Source organism: Diceros bicornis, chromosome 3, assembly GCF_020826845.1.
Source record: "Diceros bicornis minor isolate mBicDic1 chromosome 3, mDicBic1.mat.cur, whole genome shotgun sequence".
Lineage (NCBI taxonomy): Eukaryota > Metazoa > Chordata > Mammalia > Perissodactyla > Rhinocerotidae > Diceros > Diceros bicornis.
In genome coordinates, this window is record NC_080742.1 from 101,226,673 (window position 1) to 101,238,955 (window position 12,283).

At 46.4% G+C, this 12,283-nt stretch overlaps 1 long non-coding RNA gene across 1 annotated transcript in view; it reads right to left on the reverse strand.

Moving 5' to 3' along the window:
* Nucleotides 1-8,401: 8,401 nt before the first annotated feature.
* The window catches only part of LOC131399633 (uncharacterized), a 30,500-nt gene continuing 26,618 nt past the window's right edge, over nt 8,402-12,283 (reverse strand). Inside the window, exon 3 of the long non-coding RNA XR_009217175.1 lies at nt 8,402-10,516. This is a non-coding gene — a long non-coding RNA (uncharacterized LOC131399633). The remainder of the gene's footprint in view (nt 10,517-12,283) is intronic.

Below are 12,283 nucleotides of genomic sequence, written 5' to 3' on the forward strand. Positions count from 1 at the left end.
CAAAAATAAGCTACGCCCATGAGCTTTTAGGAGAGATTTTTGACTTCATATCCAAACTTTAGAAGAATGAACCTTCACACTTATGTAGTGAACGTCCAATTATTTTTAGCAGCTGAACGCTTTCTTCAAACAAAACCTGATGTGGAAGCCCCAGTTTGCCCTACACCCAACAGCCCGCAGACCCTCTCTGGGTGAGGAACGCAGGTGGCCTGTGCCTTCATTCGGCTGCTCACTCGGCCTCTAAGCTCCCAACGTGGCCACAGAGACCCCTCCACTGAACGCCCGGGATTTGGAGAACCGTAGCTTGAAACTCCTAATCTGCTCCAACACTCTACCTCACAAACGAAGCCCAAAGTGAGGAGTAACTTAGCAAAACCGCACAGCGCATTGTGGCGCCCTGAGCCGAAACGCCACCTACTGCCTCTTCCTGCTGTGCCACCATGGAGGAAAACTGACGAAGAGAGGTGACAATCAGAGAAATACAGTAGGACTGGGAGCCTCTAAGGGGCAACTGTGGAGGTCACGATGTCAAAACTTCGGGCTGGGAAAGTGTAGGAGGGCTTCTTATAACAATGCCATAGGAGTGTTAGGTGAGTCTATAAGACAACCTCGAAAAGACAAATGGATGACAGAATATGAAAGAAAGATTTCATGGCGCAGGTTAGAATCATATTATCCTACAGGTAAGAAACAGGTAATAACTTCATGCTGTCTTAGAATAGAGATTACTGCACCAGCGCCAGGCTGTGAATTTACCGATCACCTGTAAGTGCTCAGCCAAGGCGATGGAGATGAGAATGAGGAAGGAGAGTTCCACACCACCTATGAGAACTGGACCCGTTCTACCGACGAAGTGCACGGGCACGCACGGACAACTCACTCAGAGCTCTAGGATGAGCGCCACTGACATGAGTCAGCTACCCACGAGGTACAATGTGGACAGTACGTGTCGTGTTTCAGTGCTTCATAGCAGAACGCAAGGTGGAGTTGGTCTCGGGTCTGACTTGAGAGGGATACGGAGGTGAAGTACCAACATATGCACAAGCGGGTCTGGAGAAACATGGGCAGCACGGCACAGAGGAGGTGGACGGGACAGGGACAGGGTCGGCTCTGCGTGGCCCTGAACGACGTCCAGCCGTCCCTACCTCTAGGACACACAGCCCTCCACCACTGCCCACCTCGAGAACATCAGGACTGAGGTCACTGCACTTTACCCTGGCTTATCTCAGCCACCCCCAAAACCCACAGCTCTCGGGTGGTCCCTAGCCCCCAGACCCTGGGCCCCCTGGGGCTGCACATCCATCTCTGACTGCACCCTCACCGATTCCTGAGTCCCTACCCCTGTGCCTGTGCCCTGGAGCGCAGCCAGCAGCATCTCCGAATGCCATCCTGACCACATGCTCACAGCCCCCGCCCTCCTCAGCAGCACCCACCACCCTCCAGGACCCCTTGGTCCCATGCTCACGTCCTGGAGCACCTTTCCAGCTGCTTCGATGAAAAACCAGCTGTCATTCTTGCCTCCTCTTTTCCCCTCACCCCATTCCCACAATATCGGCCAGTCCTATCAGCTCCACCTTCACAGCACGCCTGAGCCGATTCTGAGGCTCTTTTTTTCTTTTTTAATTTTAATTTTTTTTTTTTTTCCTCCAAAGCCCCAGTAGACAGTTGCATGTCATAGTTGCACAGCCTTCTAGTTGCTGTATGTGGGACGCGGCCTCAGCGTGGCCGGAGAAGCTGTGCGTCGGTGCGTGCCTGGGATCCGAACCCGGGTCGCCAGCAGCGGAGCGCACGCACTTAACTGCTAAACCACGGGGCCGGCCCTCTGAGGCTCTTCTTACAGCCTGCGCTGTATTACACCACCAGCTTTCCTGGGTCTCCAGCTTGCAGACAGCAGATCGTGGGACTTCCTGGCCTCCATGATCATGGGAGCCATTTCCTCAAAATAAATCATACGTATATATAGGATTTAGGATATATATATTCTACTGGTTCTGTTTCTCTAGAGAACCTAATACACACACACACACACACACACACACACACACACATATATCTCCCTTGAATGAGACCTGGTGATCCATCCACAGGTGTCCACATTGCATTATCTGATTTGCAACTTAGATCAGATCAACCCCATCCAGGCCTTCCCTCTGCTCCCTAAAGCAAAATCTCTTCTTGCCCATGACTGGCAAGTTAAATCACTGTTAAATGTATGCTTTTTATGATAAAATATAAAAGTGATACCAGTCTTGAACAATTTAGGTTCACATTTTTGAAAGTCTAAAAACTGAATACTCAGTAACATGATAATGTTCCATCGAAACGTAGCTTATTCTGGCCTGCCAACACCAGGTGCCTCCAGGAAGACGTTTTCGCCTGGGGATGAGGAGAGAGCAGCCACTCCCCAGCTCTCCACCTCACCAGTTCACGGACCTTCATCTGTCGGCAAATTTTGAAAAGCAACAGTGCGTCACAGAAGCAGGAGCATTTCCCATTTCACGCTTCGGGTGCTGGGTGCTTGATTCTGTACTCCCCACGAGCCAGAAGCATGGCGTAGGCTTGGTTTGGGGATATTTCAGTTGTTTCTTTAATTATTTTCGTTTGGAATAAAATGGGGGAAAAGCTATTGAGTTTTGATGCTAGTTTTTAAAAATCCTGATGCAATAAAATTGCTTTCCCTAGCCGTAAAGAGTAAGTCACTAAATATCCTTAAACATCTCCATTGTAATTGGAAGGATACGTGGTAACTTGCCACTCTAATATTTCCTAATGAGGTCCAGAATGATCAAGGTAATAATAAAGCAAAAATCGATATTCATTTATGTTAAACTACTTAGATGGATTAGCTAATTTAATTTGCACATCAAATAACCCAGTAGAGGAGGTACTATTATTATCTCATTTTAAAGATGAGGGAGCCGATATTCAGATTAAGAAATTTGACTGAAGTCAGACCCTTATTCAGAAGCAAAGTCTGAGCACCTAACCCATTTCTCCCTCATTCCAAAGCCCATTCTCTTAAGTAATGATTTTCAAACTGTGGTTAAAGTCGAGTTCATAGACCTCCACCGGCACTTTGCTTATAGCGAAACAAAACTGGAAGGAGCTGGAAGAGAACAGAACAGAGGATCCAGTCGCGTGGAATTCGTGTACTCACATCGTCGCACGTTTGTGTGTGCTGGGCCTCGGGGTGAAGGGCCTTTCCTGCTGTGCTCACACTCAGAGGGCCCGAGGGCCGCAGCTCTTGAAGACGGCGTAAGGAGTCCTCTGGAACGTGGGGTAACAGTGTGCATCTCGGGCTCCTTCCCAGAAACCGTGATTCTGCAGATGTGTGGTGGGGCTGCGGGACCTCTGTTCTCAACAAACACGCCAGTGCTGCTGAGGGAGTCAGTCCCTGGATGCCCTGAGTCAGTCGCACAACGCCATACTGTGCCTACAGAGTTGTCAACAAACTGTCCTCTACTCCAAATGCAGTTTGGGTTCAACTGACAAAGACAACCTGAGAAATACTCCTGCCGGAAATGCTGGGTAAAATATGAAAAAAATTCTTTTAACCTTCAAAGGGTTGCACAGTAGTGAACAAAATGAGCTCAGAAAACTCTGCCCATTAGAGCAGGAAAAAACCAAGGAAGCTCACCTGGCTCAGCCAGGCTCTAGGTAAAACAACTCTCCCTCGGAAGGTTTGTGCCTCATGTGAGCTAGCATTTGAAACTCCACAGCCCATGTGATCTGAGGACCCTCAGGGCCAGAAATTAAAATAAACATTGTCCCTGTGCTTGTCAGACCCACAGAAAACCCATGGGAAATACACAAAAAAAATTCTAGAGACATGCACCTCTCAACTCAGGCTGCTCACGCTCGTCCAGATTGGACGAGCAATCCCAGACGTTAAACACAGAACTTACATTCTAACGGGAGAGAGACACACAAGATGTGACGGCACATCAGATGGTAAACAAATATTGATTTGGGAAGTGTGGCTATTTTTATAGAATGTGCAGAGCACATCACTGATAAGACATGATTCAAACAGGCCTGAGGAAGGAAGCGAGTGGTCCAGGCAGATATGTGTGGGAAGAACCTGTCCGGCACAGGGAAGGAAACTCGAGTGCAAAGGTGAGAACACGCCCAGCATGTTCAAGAAACAGTGAGGAGGCCTGTCTTGCTGGCAAAGGGAGCAAAGAGAAGGAGGGAGGAGATGGCGTAAGACATGGGGGAAAGGAGATGTGCAGACAGTATCAGGCCCCGTAGACTACTGTAAGCTTTTGGCTTCTAATCTAAGTGAGGTGGTATATCGCTTTTAGTAAAGTAATACATGGTCTGATTTTCAATTTGAAAGGATCTCTCAGCTGGGGTTTCCAGAAAAGAAAGTATGGAGCAAGGGTAGAGAGACAGGAAGACCAGATAGGAGGTTGTCCTCAGGACAAGAGAAATGATGGTGGCTTGGTCCACAGGGGCAGCATAAGCGAAGGTAAGAAGGGGCTGGATTCTAGACATATTTTGAAACTGAGCCACCGAGGAGGTGAGCCAAGGATGAATCCGAGGTTTTTAGTAAGAGCACCTGGAAGAATGAGGTTGCCATTTTACGACACAGGGAAAGCAGCCAGAGGAGGAGGAAGTGATGGTGAAACCAGTTCAGTTTCCACACGCTAACCTGGAGAGGTCTATTAAACGTAAGTGTCAGACGTCTCGTAAGCACTGGATCGGATTCTGCGAATCAAGGAAGAGGCCACGCTGGATATCTAAATTCGGGGGGCACCAGCTTTTACATGCTAATACACTAGGTGAATGAACCTCGGAGTGAATGCAGGCAGAGAAGGGAGAAGGTCCAAGAACAGAGACCAGGCGTGCTCTACATCCAGAGGCTGGAAAGACGAGGAGGAACCAGCACAGCAAATGCAGACACAGCAGTCCAGGAAGCAGGACAGAGCCAAAAGAGTGGCGTCCTGGAAGCCAAGCCAGGAAAGTGTCCAAGGAGGAAGATCAACACCGCCCAAGGCTACTCACAGGTGGGAAAACGAGGAGTGAGAACTAGTGACCTTGATAAGAGCTGTTTGGGTTCATTAGTGGAGATAAAATGCCTGATCAGAATGCTTTCAAATGACGAGAGGAGAAAAAATAAAAACAGCAAGTATAGATAATGCTTTCAAGAATTTGTGCTGTAAAGAGGAACAGAAAAACAGAATTGGTAGCTGGGACGGGATGTGGGCCAGGGAGGATTTCTTTAGGATGGGAGATATTATGCAAGTCTGTATGTTGATGTGAGTTATGCAGTAGAGGGAACACTGATGATGCAGAAGACAGAGGGACAAGTACAGGACGTCCCTGCACACATGGTAGGGCTGGAATCTAGTGCACAAGTAGTCAACAGTCGACCCATAGAAACAAGAGTGAAGGCAGAATTTGCCCCTACAAATGCAAGCAGATTGGCAAACGTGAGCCGGTGAACATGTCTCCTGGTGGCAGCTATTTTCTCAGTGAAATAGGAAGCAAGGTCATCAGCTGAGAGTAAGGATGGGCAAGGTGATGTTAGAGGTGTGAAGAAAGAGGATAAACGATAATTATTTGGGAGAGTAAATGGACTAAGGACGTGTGTTTGGATTACTGGGTGGTGCTAAGCATCCAGCTGAGGTCAGTAATGATGAATCTAGGCAATGTAGTGGTGAGTTTTTATCCAGCCACAATTCAGCTGCTTGGGTGCAGACACAGAATGGACTGAGAGTTGGATTTAACAGTGTCGAGTTTTTCCTAGGTGACCATAACAAAGCGAAAGAGGGACAAAGAAGTTCGGGGTACGTTCAAGAGTAATCACTGTTAAATATGTATCCTGGATTAAAGACAAACCTCCCTATCTAAGCTGGGGAAGGAGGAAAGCGAGGACATGAAGGGGGGCAGCGAGGACACTAAAAACGTGGCAAGATAGTCTGTGGTTGAGACAGAGATGAAAATTTCTCGGAGTTGAGGGAACTAGAAGAAGTGAGCAGAGCTGGGGTAGTGCTGGGAGTGTGGGTGCTTGGCATCGAGTGATGAAGAGGGTGTAATATGGGGAATGTCGGGGTCCAGGGTATGACCATGGAAGCAGGCAGCGGAGGTTGAGCAGATGAGGAAATATGAAAGAGAGGGGGTCAAGGAACAGGAAGTCAGGTGATGGGAAGAACCATCCATGTCAATGTTATAATGACCACAAATTAAGATAGCAGGAAGACAGAGGAGTGACAGTGGGCCAGGGGTTAAAATCTCCCAGAAAGGGAATAAAAGGATTATAAAAAACAACACATTTAATTGAGAACAAAATGAAAATTATAAAACTGAAAAATATAATCATTAAAATAAAAAATCCAATGTGTTAAAAAAAAGGAAATTATTGCCCTGGAATATAGAGCTATAGAGATTGCCTACAACACAGCATAAAAGGATGGGAAGCAGGAGGAGAGGGTAGGAGAGTAACAAGATGTAATGTATGTCCAACAGAAGAGTTCCAAAAGGAGTGATGAGAGAGAGAAAAAGGCAATACTTCAAAAGATAATGATACAGAATTTCCAAGAATTGCTCAAAAGCATAACTTCTCAATTCAAGATGCATACTGAGTCCTGAGTAGAGTAAATAAAAATGAATCTATACCTGGACATACCATAGTGAGTCTGCAAAACACCAAAGACAAAGGCAAGATTTTCAAGGCCACCAGAGAGAAAAGACAATCTACACGGAATGACTCTTAGACTGACAGCAGCATTCTTCTCGTGAGAAACAGTAGATGTGATGGAACAATAAGACATTGGAATAATAACTGCAATAACAATAACCACAACCGCCCTTACCGCACAAACTACAGTTCACCACGTTCTGCAGATTATTCCTTCTTAGCGCCTCTGAAATCTGAAATGCATCACTTCCTTCCTCTCCAGTCCAGGCGCTCTGCACGACATGCCTGGATTATTGCATCTGCCTCTTAACTCGTCTCCTGGCTGTTCCTTCTACTTGCCTTGACTCCTCCACCCCAGCTCCCAACCCATCCCATAGAAACCTGACCGAGTGAGCTGCACACGCTATTTTACCGGCTACCTCTCCACCCAAACTCCAACAGCTAACACCTACTCACTCATTAAAGTACCATTTGAGCAGTTAGTCTGTGCCAGGGACTCGACATGCAAAGATATAACAGACATGATCTCCACTCTCAAGAAGCCCCAAACCTATTGGAAAGACAAATATATTAAAAAACAAACAACTAATCGGAAAGTCTGATGTATCACATAAGAAGTACATACAAATTGTCAGAGAAATACAGAGATGAACTTGGGGAAAAATCAAAGGCTTCATAAATTTTCATGTCATCTTTGCATAGGAAGTGAGGACCTTAAGTCCAAACCCTCTGCCAGACTCGTGGGCCCCTTGAGATATGGCCCCACTGTAACTCCCCACCACACAGTCTACTGCTCGCTATTCTGTGCCATGTGGTCATCCCTTCCCTCTGAGCACATCATGGTCTCCCTCTAGCCCTGTGATCATGATACTCCTGGCCCTCTTCTCTGCCTTGCTAACCCCTCTCCACTCATCCAGGCCCACCTGGGCAAAACTCTTTCACAAAGATTCCTCTGGCTTATGTTGATTTTTCTTCCTTCCTGTTGATTTTATAGACACTTAATTATTTCTAATTGCTTTGTGTATGTTAATCAAGTCTTCCTAATTTAAACTCTAAGCCCTTTGAAGGTGCTATGGAATGATATTAGACCAGAAGATGAGTCTACTTAGTTCTGACAGTAAATAATTCTATAACCTTGTACAATTTACTCAACTTCTCAATTTACTCTTCTTTAAAATAAGGGCAACGGGCCACACAATCTTGGAGCTCTGCCTTAGCTCCCAGCGACAATTCCAGGGAGGAGGTTTTATTCTACTGTAGTCCTCATATTAATGAATTTGATAAGACAGTGAGTAAGCACTCAGCAAATATTTGTTTATTGGGGGATTTTCCTCTTTAATAGCTTATATTTAAGGGAAGTTGGAAGGTAGGAAAAATGCTGGTCCACACAAGGACCATCAAATAATATCCATCCACAGGTAAGAGGCCCCTAACCAAACCTCTAACCACCCTCATAAGCACGCAAACACGAGAGGTAGAAAGTGTTTCCAATGCCCAAGTGGGTCCTGCCCATCGTCTGAGACCCAACGCTGGACCAGGGAGCCCGGGGTCAGGCACAACTTTTATGACACTGCTTTGTCGTGGTGAGACTCTGAGAACGTGGTTTTAGTTAGTGATTTTTTTTTCCCCTCTAGTTAAAGAAAACAGAGTGTATCTGGCAATTTCAGCTCTTAGTTAAGTCCTAAATAAACAGAACATTAAGTAATTTTTCTTGGCATAAATGTTGTGTTTAGAATTCCCGGATTTCTTCCCACTAGATATAAGACAAAGCTAGACTTGAATCCACACGTCTCATGTTTATTATTCCTAAAAATTTATTGAAAACAATTTATTAAAATTGTTTCAGAAAGACTTATCAGTGATAATAAACCAGAATTGAAAATTTAAGATAACTTTTACTTCATGTACCTCTCACAGGCTAAGTATATGGAAAAAGCCTTGAACATAAAGGAAGTATAACCAAGTTCCAGACAAATATTTACTAACTCTACAACTACCAGGTATCACCTCTCAGGCCTGAACAAGCATCTCAGACCCTCTAATGCTCAGTTTTTTCAACATAGAACAAATATGTCGCCTATCTTATATAACAGTAGAATGAGGATCAAATAAGACACTTCTGCAAAATTACCTACAACAGCACCTGTGAGTAGTAAGTGCTGAGTAAACATGTGTTCCTGTCTAGCATCCTTCCCAACACTGCACAGGCTTACACTGCTAAACTCTCATCCATTTCATCAAAGCACAGGGCTAAATAACACAGGTAAACTGTTGAAGGGTGAGCCATGGCACACAGCAAGACATCAGTGTTTAAGAGGAAAAAAATAAATCAGATTCCATTTTCAGTATTCTGATGCTTAGAACACAAAGAACCAAATTATAACCTAATCCCCATTTGAGGCACACGACCTACAGAAGACTAAAGAAAACAGTGCAGATATTTTACTGAGTCCCACGTCCTAAAAATCCATAGCTCTCTCTGGAGACTCCTCCTCACATCTTTGCTGGATTAGAAGGTGCTGTCAGGTGCTGCACCTGAGCAGGTCCTGAATTGTATCTGAGCCTCCAGGGCACCAGTGTGTGCTCCTCGTCTGTGGGATACACAGCCTACTTCCATTTTCAGATTCAGGACACTGTCAAGTCAGGATAGAGGGGCCAGCAGCAAGTGGGAACAAGAGGCGGTGAGCCCCGGAGCCAGCACTGCCTGCTGGTCCGAGCATCTCTGAACGCTGCATCCAGGACCTGCATGCAGGGTTCCCTCTTCCACTGGCCAAGACCACGAAGATAGTTGAATTCCGTCCAGCCACATTTGTGGAAGCTCCCACGATGCTCCAGTGCTATTTTAGGCCTCGGAGTATAAAGCTGAATAAGGGAAAAGTCCCTCCCCCGGGAAACCCAGAGTCTAGCACAGGCACAGACTCCTAAAATCATCGTGACGACTGAGTATCTGCAGGGCTAGGACAGATGGCAAACAGGGAGTTAGGATGCCCAGCAGTCTTGTCAGAGGCGACGGTACTTGAGCTAAGGCTCAAAAGATGAGGCCTTGTCAGGGGAGCAGAGCATCCTGGGGCGGCGGTTCTTGAGCTTTAGCTGTGTCAGAATCACCGGAGAGCTTGTTAAAGGACAAATGTCTGGGTCCCATTTCCAGAGCCTCTGATTAGTGGGTCTAGGGTGGGGCCCAAGAATCTGCATTCCTAACAGGTTCCCACCTGATGTTGATGCTGATGGTCCGGGGACCAAACCCGAGAAGCATGATGGAGAAAGGACGGCCTGAGCCAAGGCAGAGAGTATACAGAACACGAAGGGAGTGGTGGGGTGCCGGTGTCAGGGCTCTTCTCCCCCAAGACTTTGATGTGCTCAGTCAGGGCGCCTTTTAAGCTCCCCAGGGGAGTGTGACATGCAGCCAAGGTTAAACCTGAGTACCCCGGATCAGGGCACAAGCTCTCTCTTCCAGCTCTGTATCACTCACAGACGTGTGGGGATTCTTTAACTCTCCATCGAAGCCACTGATCAGACGCTGAACAAGGTGGAGTCAGGAAGCACGACTCTACAGATATTCTCCTCCCAGTTTACAAGAGCCACTTCACAGGTCTGGCATGGGCCCTGGGCACTGAGATCTGTTCACTCATCTCTTGGTGGGGCGCCCACTCCACCTTGCACTAAATTATAAGCCCCACAAGAGCAGGGACCTCAGTCACCTTGTTTATCACTGCACCCTGCTGCCCAGCACAGCACCTGGCACATAGCGGGCACTCTGCATGGATGTTTGCTGAATGAACATACTGGGAGCCACTGAAGTCTTCCATTCCAGGGGGTGTCATGGCCAAACCTGCATTTTAGATAGATCCTCCGACGAAACTTCCTATATATGATCTAGGGACGGAAATGGAGAGACCTTTTATTCTATTGCAGTAGTCCTGGTAAAGGCAGAGAGAATACTGGAATGCAAGGAATAGATAAGGTTTAAAATTTTTTGAGTTAAGATCTATAGGACTCAATGACAAGAAATGTGGTTTACCGCTTACTTTAGTGCGCATCTGTTAGTTTTATCAACAGAATCCTCAAATATCTGATTAAGAAAAACTTCAGACTTGTCAATTCTACCTTTCCCCATTTCTCGTCTTTCCTTTTCTTCCACACGAACTGGATGTTGTCTGACCCCCAGAATCATAAAACTGGGCCTGTACAGCAGCTCTCCATCATCAAATTGAAGCAACAACTATTAGCTCAGACCCAAGTAGATTCTGAAAGCACAAGTAAGTTGCATGAGCAAGTGGCTTTGATCCCACAGCTCCTACGCTGCTGCAATGCATCCTCTCTCGACCCACACCCACGGCCTCAGGAACAGCATCCGAATGAAAACTCAGGCCTGGTGTACAGACGGCCTCTCGACCCACACCCACGGCCTCAGGAAGAGCATCCGAATGAAAACTCAGGCCTGGTGTACAGACGGTTGTGCACAATGTGCTGGTGCCACCCAAATACGGGCAGATGGAGCAGTAGAGCCCCATACAGAATGGCTCTAACAGAGAGGAGTGAAGAGAAATTCTCCCAGCACGCAGAACTTCAACCAAAGCATCTGGATGTTCATTTTGCCCAGAGGGAAATATGGCCACAGATATCATGAGCAGTGGGTATCAATATGGCCAGATGGTCAAAGATTTGGAAGGAATACAATTGGAAAATTGATGACAAGGAAGTCTTGGGAGGAAACGTGGATAGATCTCTCCAAAGGACAGAGCATGAATATATCTGTTACATGGGAAGCTTACCAAAGAGCAACTTCATCAGAGAAGGACTAGAAGATCGGCTTTGTGAATGTCAGACAGCCTCCTTCCCCAGCCGCCCATGGCCTTGCCAAATGGACCCTTGAACAGAGTGGCTACGGCAACAGGAAAGGAGGTTATGTGTGGAGTCAGCAACATGGACTTCCATTCACTCAGGCTGATGCAGCTATGGCCACCACTGGGTACCCAAACCACCAACAGCAGAGACCAACTCTCAGTCCTCCACGTGGTACCAGACCCCAGGGAGACCAGCTGCCTCATGACGGCAGGCGGACTGCATTTCCATCACGGGAGAGGTGGAAGTGTCTTCTCTCTGGAGTAACAGGTACTCTGGATAGAGGTTTGCTTTCCCTGCCCACAATGCTTTTGCCAAAATCACCATCCACGGAATTATGAAATACTTTTTCCATTGTCAGACATTCCACATAACATGGCTTCTGACTAGGGAACTCATCTCACAGCAAATAATGTGTGGCAATCAGCTCCTGTCTGTGAAATTCCCTGGTCTTACACGTTCTCCATTACCCTGAAGCAGCTGGCCTAACGAACAGCAGAATGGCCTTTTCACTACTCAGCTGCAGCACCAGGTATGTGGGAACACCTTGCAGGGCTGGGGTTGTCATTTACAGAGGTTTCAGTCGATTAGAACTAAAAGTATTAGCAAAGAAATCCTAAAGAAAATATTACATATCAAATTTGTAGATTTCAGCTAAAGCATAATTAAGGGAAAATCTGTAGTCTTAAATGAATATGTTGGAAAAGAAGAAAGCCAAAAATAAATGAGCTAAGCATCCATCTCAAAAAGGAAGAAAAAAATGTAAAATAAACCAAAAAAGTAGAAGAAAGAATAAAG